The 11,732-nt window shown below is 34.2% G+C and overlaps 1 pseudogene; it reads right to left on the bottom strand.

The window, feature by feature from the left end:
* Nucleotides 1-2,439: 2,439 nt before the first annotated feature.
* Nucleotides 2,440-3,845, bottom strand: LOC136804852 (zinc finger MYM-type protein 3-like; annotated as a pseudogene).
* Nucleotides 3,846-11,732: the final 7,887 nt, after the last annotated feature.

The raw sequence follows: 11,732 nt of genomic DNA, 5'->3' as shown, positions 1-11,732 counted from the left end.
CTAATTGGAGAGCTAAAATAGGGGTTTTGGCCATTTTGTGCGAAAAATTTGTCCGCTAATCAGAGGGTCCGCTAATTGAGTGTCCGCCTTTTAGAAACTTTTTTATGAAGATTTGACTAGGAAACGGCCGGGGAAAATGTCAGAGATCTTTTCGTATGAACAATATTGCTAATAAATTTTGACGGGTTTTCCCTCTTACAAAGCATTAACCATGTGAATGCTTTTTGTTAGATAAGCCCAGAAGCCAACATCCAGCCAATATAAAAAATACATATAAATTAAAGAGCTTCATGCGAAAACTAGATCAAAGAAAATAGACTTTGAATCTTTTTACATTCGAATGTTTGTGTGTCCACCTTTTTTTGAGAAAGAAGAAGGGGGGAATCCAAATCTTTCTGATTTTCTCATCATTTATGCTGAGGGAAAACCCTTTGATTTTAATGTTTTCTCTTTCGTTTGGATTCGAAAAGTAAATATCATGTCTGGGGAAATCCCTCTGATTGGAATGTTTACTTAAGAAACTCTTCTAAAGAGGTTTTTGCAGTTTTAGCCTCTACAAAGGAGACTTTTAGAAAATATAAAATCGTTCTGTAAATTATACAATACTATTATGTTTTATGCATTTTGTACCTGCCGCTAAATGTACCCTGAAATTCATCAAAGTTGATCAAAATAAAGCAAAATAATTAAATAATTAATTTTTTTTAGGATTTTTGCATCCCGCCAAAATTAGTTCCCGCCAATGTAAGTTCCCTTAAGGTAGAAATGATTTTGAAAATGTAATTTTTTTCAGTGCAATAAAAACGAAAAATCAGGGGGGAAAATTACGACTCACCGATGCATCTTCCAATTTTGAGCCCGCAAGAAGACGCCTCCTTTGTATCTAATTAGAAAGTTTGAAATAAATTTTATGTCCATAATTTCCAAGTAGCAACCCACAAAAAAGATAACCTTAAGGGAAGAAATTACTACGAACAAGAAATTTTCGCAAATTAAAATCTCCAAAATTGCGACTTTCGTGGAAGAGATTTCCGCAATTAAATAAAAATCAACCATTTCAAATACTTAAGGCGTACAGTACAAACTTTCGCGAGCAGAAACTATTACGATTTTAGCGAATTTTGACCCTTTTCGCAAAAGTAAATGTCTTTAAAAATTCTAGGAAGGGCCATTCGCGAAAGTTTATGCTCGCGAAAATTTCTTGACAAAATAGAAAATCTGTAAAACTTCAAAATTTGAATAAAATGTAACTTTTATGACACTTTTTAGCCTGCTAAAAGACTAATAAGTCAAAGGTCAAATGTCTCAAATTCGCGAAAGTAAATGTCATGAATTTCGCAATTTTTCGTCCTTGCGAAAGTTTCTGCTCGCGGAAGTTTGTACGCCTAAAGTATGCGCTTTGCAATAAAAAAGAAGGAAACACTTTGACTACAAAATGTATACTCAACGATTGACCTTTACATCATTGTTAGCACTTTCTATCTCTGACAAACGAAAATTTGAATGAAATCAATTAATTTTCGCGAATATTGGCAAAGGTCGCAGAAATTTCTACACTTTAAGTGTTCGTTTGATGATCTCGTGGGTAATTAATATTTTAATTCTATTTGAAACAAACTCGAACTCTCTTGTTGTTTATATGAAATATGAAATATCTTTAGATTTAGTGGATAAGGCAGCAGATCCCCTACTGTCAGGTCGTTTCCGTGTTAGATTTGGGTGCTGAAAGAGATAACTAGAATAATTGAACTCTAGAGAAATAAAATACCTAAATAGTTTACAGTAATAAATTTTTACTTACGTTCCAAGTCAAAATCAATTACAAACGAATTCAGTCAATGATGTAATGCAAGTATTCGCTAAAATTTATCCATGCAAATTTTTGAAACCGTGATTCGCTAAAATAAATCCAAAGAAAATCTAGATTTTCCAGACTCGCTAATATACGCTGAAATTCTCTTATGGATGAATGACAAGTACTCAAATAATATTTTATTAATGTAAGTAACAAATGAATAGATTAATTATGGATTCTTGGCTTCTGAGGTTAATAATCCATTTATAGCCCTGCAAAAGCGAGGCAGAAAATTTGAATTCAGTGCATTTGTAGTATTTTTATGAAAATTCAAGTAGTATAAAAACATTATATAAAGTTTGCTAAAATTATAAAAAACACAATCAATACGTTATAAAAAACACAAAACATTTCTGATAAAATTATTTCAGGAACTTTTTATTGTCATTGAGAACTCAACCATAAAATCTTTTATGAAAATTGAATAGATCTATTGTTATTTTCAACAACAAAACAATAGAAGACAAAATGAAAGAGAAATCGATTCACTAAAACTATTTTCAAAAGACAACGTTCGATTTCACGTCTCGACAAAAACAAAACAAAATCAAAAACACAAACATTTTGTATTACAAAAAAATTCCTTATATTTTGAGTTTCTTTGTTGGTGATTCGGTTGCAAAATTAAAATTACAACCATTGAATGTTCCCCCAGAAAATATTGAATTAATCCTCGATTCTGTAGTTATTGTAGAAGTTGTGCTAGTATTATGGTTTTCAGTGTTACTCAAAATATTTGACATTTTGTGTCGTTGGTTTTTGCTGGCTGACTTATAGCTTCGTAAAGAATCAATGTTTTTATGACCACTGTGTTGGGCAACAAATACTTCAGGCACTTCAGCATCTAAAAGTTTTCCAATCCCAGTCTTTCTTACCGAATGGTTTGCGACTTTTTTCACTCCACCCAATCCATGTTCTCTCATAAACTCGCCGATTTTGTTCTTTCCCAAAGGTGAGGACATAAACCATATCTTTTCTTTTTGGAAAACAACTTTTCGTCTTAACGATAAATAAAAGGGTGCTTCATCTTTCAACGCCTCAGAGGGTCTTCTTTCTTTGAATTCTTTGTACAAATCAACAGGGCAACGATCTCCTTCGATTGCATAAACACAAGGGTTGTAAAATCTCTTCTCTTCATTTTCCTTTCCTTGTCTTGTCTTTGAACCTCTCTCTTTAATTAAAACAAGACATTCTCCTTTCACGGGATCTTTTTCCACAACAACATCACCCCAACGTAATTTTCTTGATTCGTCTCTTGCACGAAAACCAAAATGAAGTGAGAGGTTCCACCACATTGTTCTTTGCAGTGACAAAGGGTAACCTCTTCCAAAAAATCCTTCGTCATAAAGTTTATCAATTTCAAACTGTTCGACTTCTCTTGTAGCATTGGGTTTTCCTCCCTTACCTTGTTTGGTAAGTAATTTTCATTTGGCTGACAAAACCTTTCTCGACTGTTCGAATTCTTTGTCCTCTATAATGTTCACCAACAAATTATTGTCGTCTAAATATCTTTGGATTCCTCTTTGAAGAGTTGTTAAACTATCAGGCTCATACTCATCTCCGTCTCGCTTCAAAGCTGTCATGTAAAATTTAGAAAGGATTGTATTCAAATCAGCTTTGCAGAGCAATAACTCCTCAATTCTTCTTGTCTCTTTGATTTCTGAGCAAAATTTGTTGAACCTGTTCATTGCAAAGTTCGTGTTATATTTTGTATTCTTCGCCTGTTGATCACTGATGAATTTTTGAAAATCACCACTTTCATCTTTTATTTCATTACCAAAAAGAGAGTAGTCAATCAGCTCGAAAGAAGGGTTTTCAATCGACATTTTGTCCTTTCGCGCTTTCTCGTCTATTTTTGTTCGAAATTATTTTTTGTTTTCATTTTTTTGAAAACCGGTCACTGCGTGAAAATAGAGACCGGTCACGTGACACATTCGAACGCCAATTGACCAATCGGCTTTCTTAAAAAAGAAGCCGCTGTATTGCAGGGCTATAATATTTTTTATAAGTTTTTAGAAAACCTTTTTAGAAAAATTGTTTTCAGTATGAATCGGGCGATATTGGGTCAAAATAAATAAACGTACAGGAGGGAATAAACGTTAAGGCGGGAAAATTCTTCTGAACAAGCAACATGCTGAATGGACCTACCTGATGATGAAAGTTAGATATCAAAAGAAAGAAGAAAAATGAAAATATAGCGTTTAGCGAAAATGCATAACACAATAAATTCATCATTGATTGTTGATGGGGGGGGGGGAGAAGGAAGGGTTGTAGGGAATAAAATAATAGGAAGTTCTGGTCGCAAAAATCTGTTTTCTTGACAATTGACTCAGATTTAAGTGAAATATAATCGTCGAGCATAGAGTCAAGATTTAGTCTCTCGAGAGCACTTGTATTATAATACTGTTTAAAAATACTGTAAGAGTGACGTAATAAGGAATACGTACCAAATTTTATCTCTTCAATCAAAATAACCTCAAGCGTGTTTATTGGTGTATGTATATCTTAGGTTTGTATGTTTTTTAGAAATGTACCACATGTCAAGAGGAGGCAAAGAGCAACAACTCCCGTCTCTGCCCTAACAGCCACCAATTTAAAATTAAAGGGAAGTCCTCTGATCTGCCCCCAGGAATGACGGGGTATACTGATACCAATCGAAATTGGAATAAAAACGAGTGCCAATGAATTTTTCTTTTTGTACACAGTCCTTAAAAACTATTACAGTGTGTTCGGAATAAAGCAGAACAGAATTTGTGTAAAGAATAACCCTCATAATTTATGCTAATTTCAAAAATTTATTAAATCACCTTTGGAATTGAATATCTATTGATCGAACAAAAAATGTCAATCTTGTTCTACAATAACTACGATAACATTTGGCACAAAAGGCGAATTCCCAGCAAAAAGTAGCTTGAAAGTTTGTTAACTTAGGGTCAGAAGGTAGAGTTTTAACTTAAGACTTCTGAGGGTGCAAAAGCTCCAAAATGGTCCTAAAAGCCTGAGAATATTAACTTGATCAGTTTGTGGTTGTTTTCTGCCCACCACGCTGAAGCTCTAAAGGGATGGATGAAAACATAACAATCTGACGAATATTCAATCTCGAAAGCGTAAGGTCCGCATTCGTCTAAAAGGACTGGGAATGACAACAGAGTAGCGTGATTTGTTTATGAATAGGGCGCTGTATCAGTTTTTGACTTTCTGGCGCACAACAAGATTATTGTTGTAAAATTTTCCGTGGGAGGACTACTTTCCTCAGATGTATAATTTTCAAGTGTCTTCAGAGGTTTACCGTGCACGTAAGAAAATTATGAACTGCTGTTATCAGGTTATAGAGAATATAGCCTGGTAGCCAATAAACCCCTCCCAAATTGAAATATCCGATCAGGCTGAAAGGAAAGCTCAAAATCGATATTCTCGCCCAAACTTATATTTTCGAAAAAACGTTAAATAAAACGTCTTTCTGGTTCTGTGTGAGTGATTGAATCTTTTCATTCCATTTTGGACACGAAAGGGTGAAGGAGTGGCTATTTTCAATATGGCTTCTTTTGAAACCGACCTAGATAAAGTTACAGATAACTTTGACAATGTTACTATTGGGGATCTTATTGATAAAGTCAATGATAACAGAGACAATTTGCTGCTGTTAATTAAAGAGAGGAAAAACAAGAGGAAAGGATGTGACCATGAAACCTTGCTCAAAGAGTGCTGGGTACGTTTCAACATGGATGAGAATGATTTCAAGACCGCCATAAACAAATTGAAAAACATTGGTTGCATAAAGGAACTCACAAGAGAAGGGAAGGTAACTTATTCGCTACAGCAATCAGAGACACCTACAGCTACATTTCATACAAATAATGAGGATATGTTTTCAGATTTTGTTGATTTCAAAATCTATGTCACTGAAACACTTTGTTCTTTAAATGAAAAAATCGAAAAACTGGATTCAAGTCTTGAAATGAAAGATGTCATCATAACTCTGTTACGACAAGAGCTCAAAAACGCAAAAGAAAACCTTAAAATTGCTCTTGAACAAAACACTGAACTTATTAAGACTCACTCTTTTTCTACAAATATCGTTGACGAAGTTTCTGCAAAAGTCGTTGAAAAAGTTGATCTTACAAAGGCTGTAAATCATAAAGTTAATTACACTACAGCTGTTAAAAGTACAAAAGCTGAAAATTTGAAGGAAATCATCAAAGACATTCCTCTTGACAAAAGTCTTATTGATAACAAACCAAATGATTATTACACGCTTGACAATCAATTATCAAGATTTCGACAAAAAATGCATAAAAACTTTGAAACTAAATCTAATCTTCGCAAAAGTGCATCAGTTGTTAGAGTTGAGAAGAATGTCAAGAACAAAGGATTCAAAGATTCAAATTCTGTTGTGAACAAAAATATAGTCGGAAAGAAGCCTGAAAATGTTATAGTGTGTGGTGATAGCATGCTTAACAACATTGAAGGCAATGGGCTGTCGTCGAAATCTGTCAGAGTTACTGTTAAAAGTTTTCCTGGAGCAGACACGCAGGATATGACTGATTTCATTAAACCTCTGCTTAAAAAATCACCAAAATATCTCATCGTTCATGTAGGGACAAATGACATCACGTCTAGTTGCAACACCGTAGAAAACTTGGAATCCATCCGAAGTATCGTGTCTGAAATCAGCCCTTCAACGGAATTGATTTTTTCACAAGTATTGATTAGAGATGACAAACCCAACTCTCGAAATCTAGTCAATGGAGTAAACAAAAAAATTGAGACATTCTGTGAACAATATAACCTCCATTTTGCAACACACGAAAACATAAATCGAAATATGTTAGCCAAAAAGAAACTTCATCTTAATGGTGCAGGAGTATCAAATTTTGCCCAGAATTTGAAAAAGTATATTGCTGGAAATTGTTGTTGTTGAAATAATGGCACTTTGGTTGACTGTTTGGAGGATGATGACTTGGAAATCTCCAACCTGGGAGGAAATAATGGTATGAATGCATTATATGATTTGACAAGGAAAAATCCTTCTAATATTTTATTAGGCTATCTGAATATTAATTCCATAAGAAACAAGTTTTCTGATCTTAAGGTCTTGCTTAAAAGCTATTTTGATATTTTTACAATCGCATAAACGAAGATCGATGAAACTTTTACTAATGCCCGTTTTAAGTGGCAGGGTTATCACTTTCCCCCGTTTCGTCTTGACTGTACATCTAATAGTGGTGGGTTACTGACTTATGTAAAAAGTGACATCCCTGCAAGAAAGTTATCATCTTTTAAGCTTGATCCTTCTTTACATATTTTACCAATTGAACTCAGACTCAGGAAAATAAAATTTCTAGTTTTTAATATTTATAGACCTGATAGAATAAATATTGACACATTTTTCAATGCTCTTTCAGATGCTATACATTTTTATGAGGCAAATTATGATAACATATTAGTGGTTGGAGATTTAAACCTTGAACCTAATGATCCTAAGGTTGCAAGCTTCCTTGAATTTAACGACATGTCCAATATTATGAAGTCCAAAACATGTTTCAAAACAAAGACAGGGTCATGCATTGACCTCATCTTTACAAATACACCTAAAAATATTAGAAACCAAGGAACAGTGGAGACGGGTTTGAGTGATTTCCATCGACTTATATACTCAATGCTTAAGACAAAATACGAGAAGCTGCCTCCAAAAATCATCAAATATCGTGGTTATAGAAATTTTGTCGAAGATCGTTTTTTATACGAACTTGAATTTTGTATCGCAAATAATATCATTAATAACTATATTGAATTTGAGAATATTTTTACAAACATTTTGAATAGGCATGCACCCCTCAAAACCAAATTTCTTAGAGCCAATAATAAACCACATATCACTAAAGACCTCAGAAAAGCCATCATGAAGCGAGCACATCTTAAAAATTTAGCAATAGAACTCGATAAAACTGAGGATTGGTTGAATTATCGGCGTCAAAGAAATTTGGTTGTAAAGATGAATAAGAAAGCAAAGAAATCCTTCTTCAGTAGCACCACACGTAAACCTAAACATTTCTGGGATGCCGTCAAGCCCCAATTTTCTGATAAATCTTGTGCAGCTGAAGGAAGAATTCAATTGCTTGAAGATGAAACTTTACACACATCTGATGTAGAAGTAGCTGATGTATTTAATAATTATTTCAATAGGATCGCCGATAGTCTTGAAATTCCAAACTGGGAATGTCAGGAATCACCTCTGAATTCTGAAGACACCTTAACATCAAAATTTGAAAATCATCCAAGTATCAAAGAAATTAAATCAAATAAGAATTCCGAGGTGGTTTTTGAATTCTCTCGGGTTGAGGAACAGGATATTTTTAAAGCTATCTTAAGTTTGAACAGCTCAAAGTCTGTAAGTGGGAATATACCGACTCGTGTGCTCAAAATTGCTGCTGCTTCTTGCACGCCATTTCTTACTTCTTGCTTTAACAACTCTATTACATCTGGAACCTTCCCAGATAGATTAAAACTGGCTGATATTATTCCCAGTTTCAAAAAAGGCTCTTTGACAGATAAAACAAATTACAGACCCATTAGTCTTCTCCCTGTGGTCTCAAAAATTTTCGAGCGTCTCTTAGCAGACCAGCTAAATTCTTTTCTTGAGCCATCGTTTTCAAAATTATTATGCGGATTTCGAAAGTACCACAGCACACAGCATGCCATTATCAACTTACTCAGAAACTGGCAGACATCTCTTGCTGACAAACAAAAGGTGGGAGCTGTATTGATTGATCTGTCAAAGGCCTTTGACTGTCTACCCCATGATCTTTTGCTGGCAAAGTTATCAGCATATGGTCTTGGGGAAAAAAGCTTAAAACTTATGCATAACTATCTAAGCAATAGAAAGCACAGAGTCCGTATAGGCTCACACTTAAGTTCATGGCTTGATGTTTTATTAGGTGTTCCCCAAGGTTCTATCCTTGGACCACTACTTTTCAATATTTTTATTAATGATCTATTTTATTTGATCAAGGAAATCTCAAATTTTGCTGATGATAATACTTTGTCTTCTTCAGGTGATACCATTGATGATGTAAATCATGATCTTATCTATAAATTGAACATAATTTTAGAATGGTTCAAGCATAACTCTATGGTTGCAAACCCCTCTAAATTTCAGCTTATTTATCCGGGCACTTTGAATGCCAGCTCGTCTTTGCGCATAGGTAACATCAAGATTGACAGTGTGGAGATTGTTAAACTCTTAGGCGTCAAGATAGATAGCAATCTTTCCTTTATCCCACATGTCACTGAGCTTTGCAAAAAATCAAATCAAAAATTAAGAGCGCTAAGACGAAAAATATACATGTAAGAAATCTCAAACTTCTACTCATTGAGGTCTTTAAATCCATTCATCACCTCGGTCCTCCAATTATGCATGATATATTCCAAACGAAGCAATCAGTCTACAAACTCCCTAACGGTCATACCCTAGCTTTGCCATTATACAAACGATACAACAGTGCATTTGGTGTGAACACGTTTGACTTTAGAGCAGTATCGACTTGGAACAAACTATCCTCGTCCGTCAAAAATACTAAATCCTTAATTCTATTTAAAAATGCTCTAAAAACGATTTCACCCATATGCACCTGTAAAACCTGTACATAGTTAGATTTATTTTTTTCTTTTTACAATTTTTACTCTTTTTACTTAGAAATTATCATAGTTGGATTTGATTAGACTTACTTATGTTATGTAATTCTATTAGTGTACCCAACTTTAAATAAAGAATAAATAAAAAAAAATAAAAAAAAAATTACTTAAATATGCCAATATATTACGGTACTAATTGTAGTTATTCCTAACGTAGGGAGATGAGAGATTTTGATAAGATATTTATTTATAAAAAATTTGCCCGCTTTTTTCGGGACACGCTATATAGGATTCTAGCGTCTCTTTGGTTGTGTGAAGGAAATATGGAAATGGACCACGGACACAGATCCATCCATGAAAGTTTAAAACTGCTATAAGATAAATTTATCTTTTAAGTTACGAACCTTTAACGAAGATCACCATTGGCAACTTGTCAGGGCCAAAAGACATAAAAACTCGGTCGAGTTTCAATATCATGGCACTCCTAGGTTCGCCAAAAACTTTATCGAAGAGGATAATGTAGGAAAGCGATTAAAGGTGCTTTTGAAAATCGTTTTGATAGAGGTAGGTATTTCTATATTATACATATGAAGAAATTCAAAGAATTTCCGTCCAACTATCTTCTATCAGGAGATTTAAGTGGCATAGCAGCATATGCATATAATGATCAAAGACCATGCAATGAAAATAAAACTTGCTATCCTAAACCTTTCGTCACTATTAAAATACAAAGTTTTCCGGAAATGTCCCGAAAAAAACGGTCATTTGCGGTTTTCTCGAAACCTTCTCGTTAGATTTTTCTGTTTTTGTTGCACAAAGGCTGAATATGCACACCAATGTTGTCAAAAGGTGTATTATCATCGAATGTCCTGCTCTATTGCCTGTTATATTTCTTTACTTCTCCTTTTAGAGGTCTCTGAATACATTCCATCAAATAATAAAGTGACACATCGAGAGCAACCAGCAACAAAACCCCCAGAACAAACGGAAACAGCAAGTTCCTCAAAACAAACCGTACCCAAAGAAGGAATGGGTAGTCACCACGTTTGCGTTGGAGGTGATGGACGAAGGGGACGTTCTTTTTGATTAATTGATTAATTTAATTGTTATCCTTCACCATTTTTCTAAATTTTTGGTGTCAAAAAATGTTGTTATTACCCAAAGGGAACTAATTTTCATGGAATTAATTTTGAAGAAAGGTCATTTCAAAGAACAATTTAGAAAAACTTTCATTTTCTATCCTAAACTTTTTTAAAAGTTATTTTCAAAATGTTTTCATAGTTTAGAACAAAGTTTGCAATTTAGAGATTTCGGTTTATGGTATTTTTATCACTTTACCAATATTATACTTCTTAGGCAGTAGATTGGGATACAACACTGCATCAAAGTCCTCCAAGCTTTTGTCAGTAAAAGGTTTCCGTGATGATACATACTTGCCGCCCGAATTCCCTCAAAGATATGAAAAAATCTATCTTAAAAGCATTCAGTCAGTTTATTCCGCTTTGTATAGATGCATATTTAGCTTAGCTTTTGCCCCATTTTTCCCTTTTTTACTTTTTATATGATGGTGTTGAAACTTCTCCCGATGGACGGGACGACGTTTGCTTTGTCTCCCCAGCAGAATACGTCTCCAAAACAGGAAACGCACCCTGCTCTAGCAACGACCTGGCTGTGAAGCGCGAGGAGAGCTAGATCATACCTACACGCTTCTTTTTGATTATTAGATTTATGTCATAAAGTGTATCAATTAAAATTATTTTGTTGAAATAATTTCGCCCTATTCAACTCTAAAAAATCTTTTGTAACGTGATGCATTATTGGGAATTCCCAAAAGTCATGACATTGCTTTCCAATCCAATCAAACTACGAGGGCAGAAATCTGCGCTACGTTAACCCTAGCAATCAAACTCTTTTGCTTGCAGCCATAGTCAATCAAATTTATAATAAAAGATAAAATTCAACAAATGGGTTTTTATCGACAGGTTTCCGGGCTAACCTCGATCGAGATATTTTACCTAACTGTTAGGTGTACAAACTTTGGTGAGAAGAAGCTTTCGCAATTTTGGTGAAAGTTTGTACGCTGAAACTAGTTTTTATTATTGTTTTAATTAGAAACTTTTATATTGAAAATAACAAAAAACAAAAAACAAATTGTTAAAATCAAAACTGAAAGTACTGGCTCCGTTTACTTTACTCTAACAATCCTTAAGTGATAACAGCTGTAACCCTCAGAACGCCCTTG

This window comes from Clytia hemisphaerica, unplaced genomic scaffold (assembly GCF_902728285.1).
Source record: "Clytia hemisphaerica strain Z4C2 unplaced genomic scaffold, Clytia hemisphaerica genome assembly, whole genome shotgun sequence".
NCBI classification, from domain to species: domain Eukaryota; kingdom Metazoa; phylum Cnidaria; class Hydrozoa; order Leptothecata; family Clytiidae; genus Clytia; species Clytia hemisphaerica.
The sequence above is the reverse complement of the archived record's forward strand: the minus strand, read 5'-3'. Positions and strand labels throughout refer to the sequence as shown.